General features: G+C 32.7%; 1 long non-coding RNA gene across 1 annotated transcript in view; it reads left to right on the forward strand.

Moving 5' to 3' along the window:
- The first annotated feature begins 12,809 nt into the window (after positions 1-12,809).
- Positions 12,810-20,625, forward strand: part of LOC136826460 (uncharacterized) — a 185,942-nt gene continuing 178,126 nt past the window's right edge. Inside the window, exon 1 of the long non-coding RNA XR_010849617.1 lies at positions 12,810-13,148. This is a non-coding gene — a long non-coding RNA (uncharacterized lncRNA). The remainder of the gene's footprint in view (positions 13,149-20,625) is intronic.

Here is a 20,625-nt window from a genome sequence, read left to right on the forward strand (position 1 = left end):
CCTTCCTCCGAGGAAGCAGCCTCTGGGTCGGACCCTTCCCTTCAAGGCTGCCCTCAAGAGACTGGCCATCCTTGGAGGACTTTGGGTCTCATCCTCAGTTCTTGGGCCCTCTCCAGGCCCGCTTCCCAGCCTGGCAGGATACCTGCCTTCCTCCAAGGAAGCAGCCTCTGGGTCAGACCCTTCCCTTCAAGGCTGCCCTCAAGAGACTGGCCATCCTTGAGGACTTTGGTCCTCATCCTTGAAGTTCTTGGGCCTCTCCAGGCCTGCTTCCCCAGCCTGGCCCTTCAGCCCTCAGGCAGGATACCCTTCCTTCTGCCCTCAAAAGACTGGCCATCCTTGGAGGACTTTGCATCCTGAAGTTCTTGGGCCCTCTCCAGGCCCGCTTCAGATACCTGCCTTCCTTCAAGCAGCCTGCCCTTCCCTTCAAGAAGACTGGCCATCCTGGAGGACTTTGGGCCTCATCCTTGAAGTTCTTGGGCCCTCTCAGGCCTGCTTCCCCAGCCTGGCAGGATACCTGCCTTCTTCCGAGGAAGCAGCCTCTGGGTCGGACCCTTCCCTTCAAGGCTGCCCTCAAGAGACTGGCCATCCTGGAGGACTTTGGGCCTCATCCTTGAAGTTCTTGGGCCCTCTCCAGGCCTGCTTCCCCAGCCTGGCAGGATACCTGCCTTCCTCCGAGGAAGCAGCCTCTGGGTCAGACCCTTCCCTTCAAGGCTGCCCTCAAGAGACTGGCCAGCCTAGGAGGACTTTGGGCCTCATCCTGAAGTTCTTGGGCCCTCTCCAGGCCTGCTTCCCAGCCTGACAGGATACCTGCCTTCCTCCGAGGAAGCAGCCTCTGGTCGGACCCTTCCCTTCAAGGCTGCCCTCAAAAGACTGGCAAGCCTTGTAGGCTTTTGGGGCCAATCCCAAAGGGCTTGGGCCCTTTCCATGGGAAGGGTCAGACCCATAGGCTGCTTCCTTGGAGGAAGGAAGCGGCCTCTGGGTCGGACCCTTCCCTCACCAATACTTTTGCTTTCTCTTACCCTACTTTTCAAAACTGACACTTTCTGTCTCCGAAGGCTTCCAGACGATTTGAAGCATCTCGGAGATTGTTCTGGACACTTTGAAGCTCGGCGCATGCGCGAATGGCATTTCTCTCGTCCTTCCAGGAGCCGGAGGACTGAAGGATTCCAAAAATGTCTTCAAGGAAAATCTCGAAGGTTTTAGATCATTTCAACATCGCGATAACCATTACTTGGAGTTCTTTTTCTGGCACATAAACAGCTTCTTTGCTTTAAGGAGTCGTCTTCTATAAACTTATGAGATTCCCTCTTACTGACGATATTGATCATCCTTCGATTCTTCCTTGCTTCTCCGAAAAGTAATTCTGTGAATCCAAAATCTTTGAAGTAGTTTCTAACACCTCAGGTTATCTACTTTATTCTTCGTCAGCATTCTTCAGTATACCTCCACGCCGATGTCGTCTCTTTTTGTTCCTTCTCTTTCTTATTTCGAGCGAAGAACTGCTCCAAGCGGTAATTTTGGGCATCCAAAATCCCCTCAATCAGCTTAGAAAACACCTCAAGTTCTCTACCTTTTATTTCGTATAAATTCTTCAGTTCCTCCGTTCCACTGTCTTCCTCTCTTCTTGATTATTTCCTTCCTTATTTCGAATGAAGAGCTTGCGTCCGTGAGTGACAATACGACTGTAGAGGTGCCGAATAATCGCAGAAGGCGGGAACCTCGACTTCATACTGCTCCGCGAAGTAGTCCATATTTTCAGCAGTAAACAATTACAGACTGAAGCTATCTGCCATTCTCGTGATGTACTTTTCCCTCTTGAAAATCTCTTTTAGTCGATCTGCTTCGTCATCCAGTTCATTTTAACCATAAACTTCGCCTTCTTTGCTCACATGCTGTCTCTGAAGGCTTCAAGACGTCTTCCTGGAGGATCCCTGAGATGGCCACTGTAGTCCTTGGTGTCAGTGCACCTATTGAGTGATGGCGCTATACGCATGAGCGGAAGAATTCTAAAACGACTGCAGGAAAAACACGAAGATATTACGGCGCCAGGCGACAATGATTCTTTCTTGCAGCAGAAGGTATGAAATTTTCTTGAAAGCTTTATTGCCACGAAAACATCAATATTTAAAAAAAAAAAAAGAAATTAAAAATTTAGTGAAAAATCATCATCGTATCCTTTTCTCTCGTCAGAAATATATATATATATATATATATATATATATATATATATATATATATATATATATATATATATATATATATATATATATATATATATATATATATATATATATATATATATATATATATATATATATATATATATATATATATATATATATATATATATATATATATATATATATATATATATATATATATATATATATATATATATATATATATATATATATATATATATATATATATATATATATATATATATATATATATATATATATATATATATATATATATATATATATATATATATATATATATATATATATATATATATATATATATATATATATATATATATATATATATATATATATATATATATATATATATATATATATATATATATATATATATATATATATATATATATATATATATATATATATATATATATATATATAATATATATATATATATATATATATATATATATATATATATATATATATATATATATATATATATATATATATATATATATATATATATATATATATATATATATATATATATATATATTTTATATATATATATATATATATATATATATATATATGTATATATATATATATACATGTATGCATATATATATATATATATATATATATATATATATATATATATATATATATATATATATATATATATAATATATATATGTATATATATATATATATATATATATATATATATATATATATATATATATATATATATATATATATATATATATATATATATATATATATATATATATATATATATATATATATATATATATATATATATATGTATATATATATATATATATATATATACATATATATATATATATTATATACATATATATATATATATATATATATATATATATATATATATATTATATACATATATTTATATATCTATTTATATGTATATATATACATATAGATAGATAGATAGATAGATAGATATCTCTCCTCCTGACGATATATAGGAGAAAAGGATACGATGATGATGATTTTTCGCTACATTTACATTTATTTCTTAAAAAAATGCTATTTTCGTGGCAATAAAGCTTTCTAGAAAATTTCACCCTGGGAGGACAAGATCAACTTGGAAATTATTATTATAGATAGATACATATACATAAATATATGTATATATAAGTATATATATACATATATTTTATATATATATATATGTGTGTGTGTGTGTGTGTGTTTGTGTATACACTGGTTTGTGCATCTGTGTGCTTTAATTTTTCCCACTAGTTAAAAATAAGGTGGTCTCAAGAATTTCTGTTTCCTGAAATGGTCATCACTAGCGCCCAGTAATCCAGTCAGCTTCAAGAGAAAAGTGACCTTTTTTGTTTTAACAAGGCTTCTCCATTGCCATTGATCACCTTATTAAGGGGGAGAGAGAGAGAGAGAGAGAGAGAGATGGCTGCCTCCAGCAAGGAATGATTAAGTTTTTTCGCATAGCAGAGTAAGTTATAAATATATAGTTTTTTTATGGTACCAGCATCAAATTATAATAGTAGATTTTTTGAAGGATACAGAGTAGTTTAAATCGCTTGTCTTATTTAAATAAAAATTCTTCTTCGAAAAAGAAATAAGTTTTAGAGTCTTCAAGAACACTATTAAAGACGCACGGAAAAACTTTTCCAATATTCCTGGAAAACCTGTCTACCATATACTTTGGGGCTTGTATTTCAAGTCAATGGTCCCTGTATGCTTGTCCTGTATGAATTGGATTCATATTCTAAAAAAAAAAAATAATAGTAATAAAAAAAATACTCATAGTAGCATGAGTCTTAAAATGAAGTAGCAAATCCACAGTTGTATATTTATCTTTAAATATATGTACATATACATAACTGTGGAATTGCTTCTCCAATAATAATAATAATAATAATAATAATAATAATAATAATAATAATAATAATAATAATAATAATAATAATAATAATACTGAGATAATATTAAGCAAACTTTTTACTGATGAAGATGCAATTTTTAATAATTTTAGTAGGACATTTTTAAACAACTTTTAGAGCTGGCCGTGCTGGACACGACCTTTGCCTTCAGTTTGTATAAACAAACTGAAGGGATGGCCATGGTCACCACTTGGTCCAATTTTTGCTAACATCTTCATGTGCTCCTGGAGGAGCGCATAATAGAAGAATGTCCCATTAGGTTCCGCCCTCTATTTTATCGAAGATATGTTGACGACACGTTCTCCCTATTTCGTCATGAATGTCATGCAGAGTCCTTTCTGGAGTTCGTCATCCGACAACATCCAAACATAAGGTTCGCTATGGAGAAGGAGGTAAATAACAAACTCCCTTCCTTGATCTTATTATTTCCAGAGGTGACTCAGGTTTTACACAGGTGTGTATAGAAAAATACATTTACTGGTTTGGGAATGAATTTTTATAGTTCGTGTTTCTTTCATTTGAAACTGAACTCTATTTTAACCCTCCTCCATAGGGCTTACACCCACTCGTCAAACTGGAAGAGTTTCCACGATGAGATATCCTTTTAGTGGAATATTTCAATAATAATTGTTTTCCATCACGACTTTTTTCAGATCCCTAAATAAACTGCTACTACAGAAAATGACTCCGGCAACACCTGAATCGACTGTGCCGAAACTAAAGATGTATGCAAGTTTCCTTTCGTGCATGATGATACTTTTAGGAGAAAATGCACAGCCATTATTCAAAAGAGTTTTCCAGCTTTAAACCTGAAAATCATCCCGAAAAATCCCTTTACAATAGGGTCTCTGTTCCAGAGTCAAAGACCGGCTCAGTCCTCTGTTTTCGTCCAGCGTTGTTTACAAAGTACACTTGCCCGGGATGTGATCACGGGATATACATATGGGGATGCACGAGGAGGCTGTTGAAGGTCCGCATAGATTCCACAGGGGCATAAGTCATAGAACAGGTAGCAGGTTATCTAATCCTGAGCAATCAAATATACGAAATCATTCAAAATTATGTAAAACTTATATTGACAGCAAGGATTTTTCCATCCTAGGCCGAGTGCAGAACAACAACGACTTAACCATCCTAGAATCCATAATTATCAGGAAGACTGTGCCGTCGTTAAATACTCAATCGTCCTCAGTGAAATTGTTTATAGCCTAGTTTGGGCAACTGGTTTTCCTCACTCTGTTTGTACTTATTTATGTTAGTCTTGTTCTTTCTTTCATATAGGTAGGTTGTTTTAAGATTTTAGTGAACTCCTTTTACTCATTATTGACTTGTCTTGGAATGAGGTGTTTTGTTTTAAATATTTTTACTACATAAAGAGCTGTTGCCATTGCATTAATTTGTTATTGATGTTCGCAAATTATATTATATTTTATAGCCTTGAAAATGCGACTTGGAATTCGTCATGGAACGTCGGCATTGAAAATAAACTGTAGATGATGAGGATGCCTTTCCCTACTGCTTCCTTCGTGATGTATATATATATATATATATATATATATATATATATATATATATATATATATATATATATATATATATATATATATATATATATATATAATATTACTAAAATGGACCTCATTCAAACTGCATGGTATCTATAGATACCATCCAGTTTGAATGAGGTCCTTTAGTAATTTAGTTAATGCACAGAACAATTGTGTATGTGATAAAGTTAATATATACGTATGTATACATATATGTGTGTGTTAGTGTGTGTATTAACAGATAGTTAGACACAGAGATAGATGCATAGATGCATAGATAGATATATATATATATATATATATATATATATATATATATATATATATATATATATATATATATATATATATATATATATATATATATATATATATATATATATACATATATATATATATATATATATATATATATATATATATATATATATATATATATATACATATATATATATATATATGTATATATATATATATATATATATATATATATATATATATATATACATATATATATATATATATACATATATGCATATATATAGTAGGGAGTAGGATAGGAAGAACAGTCAGCTCATCATTGATATATTTATTAATAGGTGCGCTTCGGGATCACCCATATCCCATCTTTTCTGGCTAAAAGATACAAAAACACTAATTAAAACTGACAACAGAGCTTACAAAATTAATATGCTTTAAAGATTGAAAAATGACAATGACAAAACAAGAAATAGATTACCTTCAGTAGTAAAGTCCAGAGGATGAAAACTGAATAAGAGTAAACAAGGTTAGCAAGTAAACAAGAAAGGCGGGGGAGGGTTACTATAGTACGACCGTTTTAGGAAGAGACTTTGCCCTCTTAAACTGACCATTAACCTTCTGACTTCAAGCTCTCATTGTTTGCGCCTGTTATCAAGCACGTGTACTATAATAGAAAGTTCTGAATGAAGTTTTGTTGTCCCACTTAAATTTTAGATAAAAAAAAAAAAATTCAATATATGAAAATGATAGATGCAAGAAATTTGGAAACCTAGATGTGCTTTCATTTTCAGTTTTGTTTATTTGGATGCTGTACTGAGCAATGTTCTTGAGTTACGTCATCTACTATAGTTTTTTATTACTGTTCCTTTGCTGTTATCGAAGTCATATAATTGTGATATAGTTTTGAGCTTTTGAATTGTTTTCTTTCATTATGCCTGATCCGTCTTTACCTCCTTGCTGTATCAAGGTTGAATTTTCACTGTGCAGCTATAAAATAGCTCATAATAAATATTCTTTAAATATTGTTACACCCATATATATATATATATATATATATATATATATATATATATATATATATATATATATATATATATATATATATAATATTTAAAATTTAAAGAATGTTTATTATGAGCTATTTTATAGCTGTACAGTGAAAATTCAACCTTGATACAGCAAGGAGGTAAAGACGGATTACGGCATGCATGAAAGAAAGCAATTCAAAAGCTCAAAACTATATCATCAATTAATATATATATATATATATATATATATATATATATATATATATATATATATATATATATATATATATATATATATATATATATATATATATATATATATACAGTATATAGATATTACACATTTATACAGTATTAGATTTACTGTGCTTTTAAAGCACTGTCATATGATACTCATCACTGCTGTGGCATTTCTGTTATATGTAGATTTTTAAAGATATTTCTGCCACTTTCTGTCGAAAAAACAGATCTATATTTCAATTTATTTCAATTTCAGTGTTCAACAGGATATCACACAACAAGGGAAAGCAATAAATTTATTTACAATCAAGTATGAGGAGACATTACTTATGAAGAATCCTCGTCAGAGGATGCTACATCGATAACAAAAGAATCTATATATTTATCAATGCAAACATCTCTTGAAGCGTCATCTCTTTTTATATCTTCGGCATGTCTCACATCAAAAGCCCAGTTGTCAGAAGATATGGATTCAATTGCTTCTTTGACCAAAGGAAGCAGGTCTGATTTTTTAAAATGATTCTTCTTTGCCACGTATGATTTCACCTGCGCCCATATCAGTTCTGTTGCATTATACTGGCAGTGATATGTAGGCAGCCTAACCACTATGTCCATGATCTCTTGCCAGTCTGTCAATCACGTAATCATTTTCTTTACATGAATGTCTTTGCAACTTTACTAATTTTTTATTAGCCAGTCTTTAACTTCATCCTTTTTGGCAGACATTGTCGGAGGTTTATTAATTCGAACTGAATGATAAGAAGCGTTATCAACACTATGATGGCAGATGGCCCTATATTGGGAAGAAGCTGGGTTTTAAACCATTTTTCAAACACTGCAGAATTCATCTGAATTTCTAGATTGCGTATCCTTGTCAGCTGGGTGCTTGATCATTGATAAAAATATTACCCAGAAATGTGGTTAATATTGCAACCAATATTGTGATTGTGTCTACTTACTCTCCAATGTTATTGATGTACAATTAGAAGGAATAAATCATAGGTAAAAATTTTTATTCTGTCACGCCTCTCTCTCTCTCTCTCTCTCTCTCTCTCTCTCTCTCTCTCTCTCTCTCTCTCTCTCTCATTTTTTTTTTTTTGCCCAGCTAGTGGAATAGTAAGCGGAACCATAAAAATGATGAACATTCTTTATGATTAGTTTTCTGACGAATATACAAATAATTTTTAACTATAATACACAACTGTGATGTAGCTGTCCTTTACGGATTCAAACAGAATTAGAAAATGACAAAAAAAAAAGAAGACTGTCATCCTCAATCAGTGCAGTGCTTATACCTCTGGCAACACTAAACCCCGATATATAGTACTTATCCTATGTTTATTTATTTGTGTTGTTACATTAATTGCATAATATCTATATCACGGATCGCTACTATCACAATATTATCATATAAATAAAACAGGTTAATTTGCAGCAAAACAACAAATACAAACGCTATTACAATGATTGTTTACGATTTCGTGCGTCTGGTAGCATGCTACGGGTGACTACCGTCTGAAAACCCTCCGGATTGTGGTAAGTGTGAGGTCTCATCTCGGCCGTAATCAAAGGGTTAATAACAACTGTCAGACCTAACTCAACAAAAATTATAGGCCTTGGAAGAACCCAAAGTAGAAGAGGGCCAAGTAGTTACTGAGCCATGAGCTCATCTTGGCACTAGTGTCCTCTCGGCACAGTACCTTTCCATTTTAGAGTAATCCTGGCTCTTGCCCAGAGGAGGTAGCCAGAATGATCTCTATCATAATAACAGCCTAGGCCAGATTGAGTACATAACAACAGCCTAGGCCAGACTGAGTACATCGTCACAGTGACCTTGTCACTTACACCTTATATCGAGCCGCAGTAACCACGTAAGTACATAGTAATTAAAGAAACCAGCCATTCTAACTATTGTGAAGAGAGCCACTGAGCTCATGACAGTGCGGCAAGCATTTATCAAATGAGGCAAACCTCATGTACAGATCAGTGATTACAAATTGTATTGCAAGATACTGTATACTTGTAACATTGTAACTTAGCTAGTTCATTGTCCTTTACGTTGGTGCTCCGGCCGTGTTCTAATAGATTAGGTCATAGGGGATACCACTGAATGTACCATTTGGCTAGGTCTAAACACCTCGATCATAAGAGGCAGCCCATAAATAACAATAAGCACCTTTAGGTAGTGTTAGGAGTCTGTAGAAGTAAGTGATTAAAAGCCCATGTCCCTTCCTAGAGTCAGGTAGATCCTTAGCTAGTTAGATTGCAAGGAGCAAATCTGTTCAAGGGAAAAGAGTAAAGTAATAGAGGTGAACAGCTTGCTTAGTACAGACCTTCACGCCTGAAAGGGAGTGAAGGCCTTTTTAAAGGGGGGAGCTTTTATAAATATTGCTGTTCCACCTCTCTCCTTTAATTGGTAGGAATAGAATTAAAACCAAAAGGAAAAGAAAAAGAAACACGACCAGACAGCACCAAAAAACCAAGCTACTTCCATTAAACCTGGGGAGAGAGGCATGCTGTTGTTGTTTTGAAATTCCAACCAACCGTCTTAGTAGATTAAGAATTTAGCTTAGGGACCTATCCAACACAGATGGTTTCACCAGGGCTACCTTTAGTGAGGGCGTCCCTAAGCATCACTTTTCTCTGAACTGTGTATCGGCGATGTTTTTTTTTTATTTTTCAGACTGCCACAGGGTATGGAGGGCTGGATGGCCACAAGAGGCCAAGCCCTCTAAGCAGGTCATCCCAGGTCAGAGAGAGTCCAGCCACCAAGCGCAGAGGGCACACAAACGGTAGTGCTCCCGCACCTTTTCTTTTGTTTCTTTTACTTAGTGGAACATGTTTTATCACATCACCAGATCCCGGGCGTCAGTTGCAAGTGACCGCAAGCATCCTACATAAGGTAAGTCTGATGATGATAATTACTCGCTGTTCTTCTGCTGTCTCTCCCACTGCATTTCTTTTTTTTTTTTTAATTTCTCTCTTCTTAGACACTGACTAAAGATCCTGGTGGAACCATATTTCCTGTTTGAAGTTGAGTATACGAAGTATAATTCATGTTGCCTAGTGAGATTGCAAAAGGTATCCCCCATGGTGTTAGCATAATATTCTCAATTTGAGATACCCCCCCCAACCTTGCAATAATTAAGGGTTAGTGAGAGGACATATAAGTAATACTCAGGCAAGTCTTGGAACCTGATCATACCATTGCATTGTTTGGAAGAGGAATAGCCTTTAATTTGCTAGAAAACTGCTTACGAGAGCGCTACTAGAACGATCAGCTGTTGTGTCATACTCTAAAAAGTAGGGGAAATATTACCACATCTCAAAGGGACAAATTGTGGAGCTGTTATTGGCTAATGTAGATTTGGCTCATGTAGATTCCCTCACTGTAACACTCATTTTGTTGGACTGGGTCTGAATTTTTTAGTCTATCATTCAATGAAATTTAATTGATCCAACTTCTGAGAACAACTTACTAATATTCTAGCATCTATATATACTATGGAAGCAGAAAACACAGTCTGAATTTCCTTCTTAGGTGACAGCATACAAAAAATAAAACACATCACCTTGGTACCGCTAGGAATAGTGCCGCTAAAGTGAAGGGTGGGTGATCGTTGGAGATATTTAATTTATCAGTTCAAGAATCAATTAAAATGGTCTTTAACCTAGTTCCAGCTGGCGACCTGATCTAATTAAGTTAATTGTCTGTCTTTTGGGATAACTTCCAGCCATAACTGATGAGATTACGTGGGTCTTCAGTATATCAAGGCTACATTAACCACAGTAATCAAGAATTAAACTCATCTACCGATCGACTCCGTAACTATATATATATATATATATATATATATATATATATATATATATATATATATATATATATATATATATATATATATATATATATATATATATATATATATATATATGTATAGCATGATGGATAGATGCTTCATAAGTTTATTTATCTTTGCATATAAATGCATTCCTACAGCAAATATTTCAAGAGTACACAAAATCAAGACTTTTTCATTACAGATGAGAGCTTGAGCGGCATCACCCGGTTCATAATCAAGACTATTGTTTACATCTCTGTTGTCGCAATCATGAATGCAAATCTACGTATTGGACGCCAAATCCTCGTTCATCAAAGGATAAGCAAATGTTCAGAATAAAAACAATACTTGCAAAAAGGCGTAGATTTAAGTTTTATTCTTCACTTTTTTCCTAACTGAAAGAGGTACTGATTCTATTGCAAGGTTTTCCTATAAAGTTTTATATTTAGGAGTACAAATAGGATTTTGTGAGTTTCCTCGGTTCGCTCATAAATCACTCAGAAACAAATTTCATAACTAAACGCCTTCATAAATTTTTATTCTAGCTCACATGTAACACAGACACTATATATATATATATATATATATATATATATATATATATATATATATATATATATATATATATATATATATATATATATATATATAATATATATATATATATATATATATATATATATATATATATATATATATATATATATATATATATATATATATATATATATACATATATATATCTGTGTATGTATGTATGGCTGTATATATGTATATTTATACATATATCTATATGTACATTTATATCTATATAATTAAAAAAGACAGCTAACAGACCTACTGAAGGTCACCATAACATATTAGAAACTATTTCACATAAGTGGAATCGCCTCTTGCGACCTAGATTAAAGAGTGGGAGCGAAAACAAACACTGGGCAGGGGGGGTGGGGGGGACTAAACCGCAATTCGAAAATGCATTTCGAAATAAACTTGTATTCCATTTAAGATATACTCAATATGAATTCCAAAAGTACATTCGGGGAAAAGACATTGCTCAAGTAAATAAGAAAGCTACGTTGCTAGAAGATGTTTCCAATAATGTGCTCTGCCTAACATCTTTTTTATGGTACGATGTCAGCATGCAGTAGGCTCGTTTTCTATGCCCGCGTTCTGTGTTCAATCATTGAATAAGGAATATGGGACATAAACTAAAGTAGGTTGATTCTCACGCATTGCTTTAACAGATTGTGGTCTGTGATATTTATAAGCACAATCAACACGGCATGAGGTAAAAACTCGTTTCGGTAAAATACAAAGATAACTAATATCTGTATTAGAATAATCAAGTAAATATAGGCTTAGTGTGAGTTTTTTAATTAACAACTTCGTACCATTCGTGCTAAGAATATTGTTTGAGAAAGAGCACTGGTGGAAATATCTCTGTACATACAGGCTTTCGATGAAAAGAGCTTCTTTATGTGAACTCTTACTCAAAATATTTGCCATCTGGTATAATTACTAATTATACACACACACACACACACACACACACACATATATATATATATATATATATATATATATATATAGAGAGAGAGAGAGAGAGAGAGAGAGAGAGAGAGAGAGAGAGAGAGATAATTCGTAACATACTAACACCTGCAGTATTGTGCAGGTGTGTCCTAAGTGTTCATTCTGCGCTTACAGTTCAGTCACTTTTGAGATTCAGCGTTGTTCATCCAGTTAGAAACCAGGGAGATTCTGTTCACATGAGATCGCAAGCAACGTCAGCAATTGAACGATCGATGCCCATAACATTGTTCAACAGGGCGCTTAGATACAGCATGACGTGGCAATGATGGGAATTTCCATCATTAAGCCATGGAACTTTTTGGTTTGGATATAATCGGATTCGTGGGTGTGTAAAACGGAAATACACGTGCATACGTTCGTTACGAAAACACTTGGTGCAAATAAGCTTGTGATAGATTGCTCACTCTGGTATGTTGGGCCAAGCGAACTGGACGTGTTGGACACGCTGGGAATCAAGATTCTCATTCGCTTTGGAGTGAGTAGTGTCTCTGAAAAATTACTAACTTTTATGAACTTTCCTTCCCAGCCTGAATTATGTTTTCTTAATCGTTTACCATTTATCTCATGTGCTTTGGTTTGTTTATAAACTGGAGACTAACAGAGATAGTTCCGTTTTTTCCCAGGAATGTTTCAATGAACCCATGATTGATTGGGGTGGATATGCTCCTGGTCAAGCGAGCATTTAAAATGGCCGATGGGGAAAGTGGTCGTTTTTTTTTTAACGGAACAGTGACAGAAATTACTTTAAAAGTTATATGTAACAGACTTTCGTGAAATGAGGGTTAGCTTAGATACCCGGTGGGAGACAGGAAATAATCCCCACATATATGTGACATGCAATTATTTTCTTTATTTCGGGGTAATGCTCATTGAATTTGATATCCATCTTTCATAATTTCATTTTGCATGATTTTTTATCACCCGTACCTATTAAACTGTATTTTGGTAGTTTAGTTTTGATTTACACACCTTAGACAGAATAGGTAAATGAAAGAGAGAGAGAGAGAGAGAGAGAGAGAGAGAGAGAGAGAGAGAGAGAGAGAGAGAGAGAGAGGAGATGGAACTACTGGTGCTGCCGGCGACAAGGTACCAACTGAACTCAGTTAAGCCCAAAGGGTCGTTTGTCAAGTTCGACATAAGCCCTTTAACATACATACTGTATATACATTATATATATATATATATATATATATATATATATATATATATATATATATATACATAAATATATGTATATATATATATATATATATATATATATATATATATATATATATATATATATATATACATACACACACATACACACACATGTATATATATATATATATATATATATATATATATATATATATATATATATATATATATATATATATATATATCTTCTTCTTTTCTTTTAACGTGCTTTTATTCCCATTTTTGTATGGGGTAAGCACGATGCCTTCTTTTGAAGGACTTTTTGATTTGGCTTTGGGGTAGACCTGTGGTCTCGATCAGCTGCCCTGCCTGACATCGCTTAGACCCCGGTACGTATGTTTCATGTATCATACCAGACCCAACGCCCTTTCTTCCCAGCAGCGAGAAGTTATTGCGCGGGTATGGCGAGAGTTCGAGACGTGTGAGATGTTTGTTATGTTTTTAGAAGGTGTTGTAGTGGCTTTGTTTTATGTGTGTATTTAGTCTGTAACATCCATTTGCTTTTTAAGCAAACCTATCCGTTGATTACATAAATAATCCCGGGATGTCTACACGGATAGCAAAGTGTCTGCCTCTCTGACCAGCCGGCCTGCGGGATTGAACCCGCGCCACAGACCTCTACAGAGTCAGAAGCTGCTGCTGTAACAAACTGAGCCTATATATATATATATATATATATATATATATATATATATATATATATATATATATATATATATATATATATAAAACTCAACTTTGTAATCTACAGTCCTGTTCTTTATATTTGTTTCTCGTCATTCCAAGTTTCTTTTCATTCAAAACTTTACTTGCCTTATTTCACGACGCAAGTCATTCTGGGTTTGAAATTCAAGTTGTAAAACATACCCAATGATTTCAACTTGATTTCCTATTTACTTTCAGTCATTTGTGTTAGTTAGCCGTTACGGGCTGCTTTAGAAGAAAGACCCCGTGCCAGCATATAGCTGACTTTGTCTAACCTACAACAACAAAGACCTTTTTTTCATGACATGGCGAAAGAGATCAAAATTCTTAGCAAACACTTTCAGAAAATGATCATCCGAATGTGAAGCAAAATTATATGCATGAGATAACTAGCTATTTCGAGGTAAACCAAGTTAATAAAATATCACTTGAAAAAATATGTATATATATATACATATATGTGTGTGTATACACAAACCACACACACACACACACACACACACACACACACACACACACACACACACACATATATATATATATATATATATATATATATATATATATATATATATATATATATATATATATTTATTTATATGTATATGATTATATATGTATATATTTATATATATATATATAAATATATTTATGTATATATATATATATATATATATATATATATATATATATATATATATATATATATGTATATATATATATATATATATATATATATATATATATATATATATATATATATATATATATATATATTATATATATATATATATATATAGGAGAGAGAGAGATTGCTAACTTAGTAGGTATCCAATGAATTGCTCTTTTTTTTTCTACCCTTTAGTAAGTGTGAAATAATTGAAGGAGGAGCGGACAAGTAGTGAATTATTGTAAACATGAAATAAAACTTATATCAAGAAACGGAGATTGTGCGTACGTGGTAGGTGAAAGGATACAAATGTATCTAGTTTACCTTAACACTTTGTTACAAATAGAATATTGCCTGAAAGACAGCAGGTTAAAAAAAATCTGTGAGATAGCCTGTGGATAGCGGAAAACTTATTCAAGCGTAATCACAATAAACGAAGAGTTGTAAAGTATTCCTTTGCAAATGGTTTTCTTCGTCAATACAGTTAATTTCTTTTTTTTTTTTTTAATAAGAAAAAATGATTTTACGCCATATCACCAATATCGTCTCTGCTTTATGTAGTTGAAGGAAGAGAAAGCAGAATATCCAAACCCTGTGAGTTTCCTTCCTGCTCTGCACTTTCTATTCTATTTTATTTTCTTCCTCGTCGGGTATACTGGAGACAAGGATTTATCACTTCTTACTCACCTTCATCCGAGGATTTCTTTTTCCTGTACAGTCTGATGCTGACCCAGATGTTTTCCAGGTCTCTGGTTTTCGTTAGGAAGTTTTCTTCTCAGTTTCGCAGATTCTGTTTTAGGATTTTCGGAGAAATGGAGATTAAACTTCATCGTCTTTCTATGCTTTCGACTTGTAATTCTTTATCAGTTAATCTATATGATGCTAACTTGAATCTCGGCAGAGTATTGGCATAATTAAAAATATTTTATGAAATAAGATTTCTTGCTTAAGTTGACTATAATCGATCGTAGCGGTTACCGAAATCTTTCACACCTAGAGGTAAATGCTAATCTACAAAGTCTTGAAGCGCTAAAACACTCTGAGGGGGAAAGGGAGATATCAAATCAGTTTGGACCGTGTTCTCAAACTCGCCGCCAGCAAAGGCTGCAAAGACCACTTGGTAGGGAAGAGATTCAATTCAGGAAGCTAATGAAGATGTCAGCGGGATTACTAGGGTAAGAAGATGTTTTCTGGTACGCGTGGGTACTAAAAAACCTTCAAACGAAAGGTGTGGAGGAGGTGTTGTATATGTATATAGCATTTAATCGGAGAGCAGAATTTGTTTATTATTATGCAAGACTTTCAGTGATTAGCTACGTGTGTGACTCAGTCACGACTGAGGGTTACCTATGCAGCTGTTCACGTGAAAATGACGATGAGAAAAAAAGACAAGCAAGGGTTTGTTGCTATATATATATATATATATATATATATATATATATATATATATATATATATATATATATGTGTGTGTGTGTGTGTGTGTGTGTGTGTGTGTATGCGTGCACTTGTGTAATATTCCTTTGAGACTTGGGCTAGCTGGAAGCATGTTCAAAACTGATAAATTCAGTTAACGATTTAACCAGTATTTGATCTCTAAATGTTCCAAATGAATGCACTTCCGGATGTGAAGTTATCGTAATACAGTTATGAAAAGTGGTTTCAAATCGGCTTTAAGAGGAAACTGAATCGACACCTATGTCTGGAACATCTTACATCAGACATGATGAATGAACGTGGGTGACAGTCTAATCATCGTAGCCTCAAAAAGATACAAGGACTGGGAAAGAGATTTTTTTTCTCAAAATTCTAATCAAGATGGTTATAAAACATCTGGGACTGCATCAGACAGACCTTATTAAAAAGAACGGTGAGAGAGAGAGAGAGAGAGAGAGAGAGAGAGAGAGAGAGAAGAGAGAGAGAGAGAGAGAGAGAGAAACCTCGAGGTTGGTTGTATGGTGGGTAGTCTAATTCCTTGTTGTCAATATGGGCGAAGTAAAATGGACTTAAAATAAGGTTATTCAACAGACACACACACACACACACACACACACACACACACACACATATATATATATATATATATATATATATATATATATATATATATATATATATATATATATATATATATATATATAAACTTTTGTAAGATTTTCTCAGTTTTATGCCCTCGGCCACTGGAGAGATACTAGTATACAATAAAACATGTACAGATTTTTTTTAAACTGATCAGAGGCCAACTCTTACCAATAATAATGACATTGAGAAAATCGATTAAAGGAAGGTATAAAATGAATAGCATGAATGAGTCAAGGAAAGAGTAAATGGCTATAATAATATAACAAAGATGATAGCTTAAAGAACTTTCTCTCTCTCTCTCTCTCTCTCTCTCTCTCTCTCTCTCTCTCTCTCTCTCTCTCTCTCTCTCTCTCCAATTAGATCTGGTTTTATAGAACTTTAAAGGGATTTTTCTCATTGCAGGTGTTTTTTTTTTTACTTACACTCTTCCAGCGTTTCAGGAACTTGTTAAAGTTGCGAAAATATATTTTCTGCGTACCAAGAAGATCTATAACAGTCTGATTCTACTAAACGGAAATTAATGGCGTCCAATTACATGAATCCTCATTAATGTATGCTATGAGAAATAAAAATGAAATTTTGCCTTCATGTTATAAATACAAAAATTACTGCTAGTGAATTTTCTTTTGTGTAACTCATTCGTAAGCTCTCTCTCTCTCTCTCTCTCTCTCTCTCTCTCTCTCTCTCTCTCTCATTATTAGCAGTGTAGTATAAAGCTTCGGATATCCTTTTAAGCTAAGCAACAAAATTTAATCGGCGAGAAAGTATGGAATGACTCTTTTGTCCCTTCGATATGATATATGTCGTTGGCACCTAAGTGATTATTATTACTATTATTTTCATGGAGCTTTAATCTTTTACATATCTTCAGCACACACGCACACACAAAAACTAGCATAACTCAAATGTCACACAGGCTCCTTGAGTCAACTGATTTAGAAGCATATATATATATATATATATATATATATATATATATATATATATATATATATATATATATATATATATATATATATATATATATATATATGTATATATATATATATATATATATATATATATATATATATATATATATATATATATATATATATATATATATATATATATATATATCTATATATATATCTATCTATATATATATATATATATATATATATATATATATATATATATATATATATATATGTGTGTGTGTGTGTGTGTGTGTGTGTGTCTGTGTGTGTGTAATGGTTCACTAATAATCAGGAAGAAAATGCAGTTAACATTCCTGAAGTCCTTCCACTTGTGATGAGTAAAAGCTCTCAAAAAATGCATCTATTGTAGAATTTTAGTAATTTTTCACTGCGCAATTTGAAGTTGACTGTGATGATATATCATACCTAACTTGCATCCATGCCATTTTGTGTAGTCTGCAAGCACCGTCGTCCATCCTAAGACCAGCATCCCTAACTACTGTCTGCTATGTAAGTAAGTAAGTAAGTAAGTAAGTAAAAGGTATCTTAGCTATGGCGTAATGTAGACAATCTCTGCAATTTTCGACGATATGTCTAGACTTACGATAAATTATACTTTTCAGGAATATGGTGTATCTACGGGGAGATTAATCAAAACTATATAGAATAATCTAAAACTTTACAAATATGCTGAGGCTTAGAGTGATCTATTCCATCTTTAGAGTTTCCTACTCGAGGAGATGGTTATTATTTAAGTTTAGAAGAAAACCGTAGCCATGATACATTATTCGATATGATAAAAGTAAATAGATTAGATATCAAAGTTTCTTGAAGAAGAATTTTACTTCGTCATACTTTGTCCGTGTTTATTGTTACTTCCACCTTTTCATACAGTGTTTGTATGTGTTTTACTGCTACCTGTCTATTTTATCTGTCTTTCCTCTTGCTGAGATTTTGAAAGGTATGGTAATGATTGTTTAGGTTTCAAACAATTCTCCGAGTACTTCTGTATCGCCATTTTTCCACCTTTTCCGAATTATTATGCATTATCAAGTTTGATTATTACTGCAAACAGCAATCGGTTCGCCATATCATATTTTTCATATGACGTTTTGCTTAAAACCATAAACTGTCAAGCTTCCCAAACGCCTGAAAGTTGAACGACGATAGCATTTATTCCGTAAATAAAGTTTAGCTCACTACAGAATAGTTTAGTCCCCCCCAGAGCATTCAATATATAGAATTTTACGAATCAAAAAGATGGAATGAGCTCCTCGAACATAAAAAAATTAAGCAAGGTACATTTACATAAATGGAAATATGCATACTTTTTGTGTGGTGTGGCTGGCTGGGGTTGAGAAGAAAGAGAGGCTCTGTTAACACATAGGGAAGACACGAGTCACTTTTTTTCTTGTATTGTATTGAAAAAAATCAAAATCAGTAAATGAGGTGTGTGACGTAGTGGAAAGTAAGTAACGAAAATAAAGGTGTTAACAGAGTTAAAAAGCAACAGGGGAATTGATATACGCAAAAATATGTTATATAATTGAGAATATTGAATATACACACACACACACACACACATATATATATATATATATATATATATATATATATATATATATATATATATATATATACATATACTGTATACAGACACACACACACACACACACATATATATATATATATATATATATATATATATATATATATATAAATATATATATATATATATATATATATATATATATATATATATATATATATATATATATATATATATATATATATATATATATATATATATATATATATATATATATATATATATATATATATATATATATATATATATATATATATATAATATATATATATATATATATATATATACATACATATATATATATATATATATATATATATATATATATATATATATATATATATATATATATATAGTAGTCTAACCATAAAAGGTTCTTGAAACTTGGAAATCTATTTACTGCTTGGTGTATTCCTTTTGCTGGTCATAACAAATAATCCCCAGCCGCCCGGGACAAATATGCGTAATCAATACACACTAAATTACGATAGCGTTTCATAAAAAAAAAAATACCTTGGATTAGCGGAGGAAAGGACTCAAGAAAGCCCTGTGACTAATCAAAGTAGATTTAGACAATCTATTCCAATCTACGTCCGTAAAATAAATAAACTTATGTATTTTGATGTTTATTATGTTTAAAAACATTCACATGGATATATGTCATTATTTGAGATGCAGAAATGCAATCTCTCATATTAATATATTAATCTACTGGTGTTTCTGTTGT

This window comes from Macrobrachium rosenbergii, chromosome 41, assembly GCF_040412425.1.
Source record: "Macrobrachium rosenbergii isolate ZJJX-2024 chromosome 41, ASM4041242v1, whole genome shotgun sequence".
In the NCBI taxonomy this organism is placed as follows: Eukaryota; Metazoa; Arthropoda; class Malacostraca; order Decapoda; family Palaemonidae; genus Macrobrachium; species Macrobrachium rosenbergii.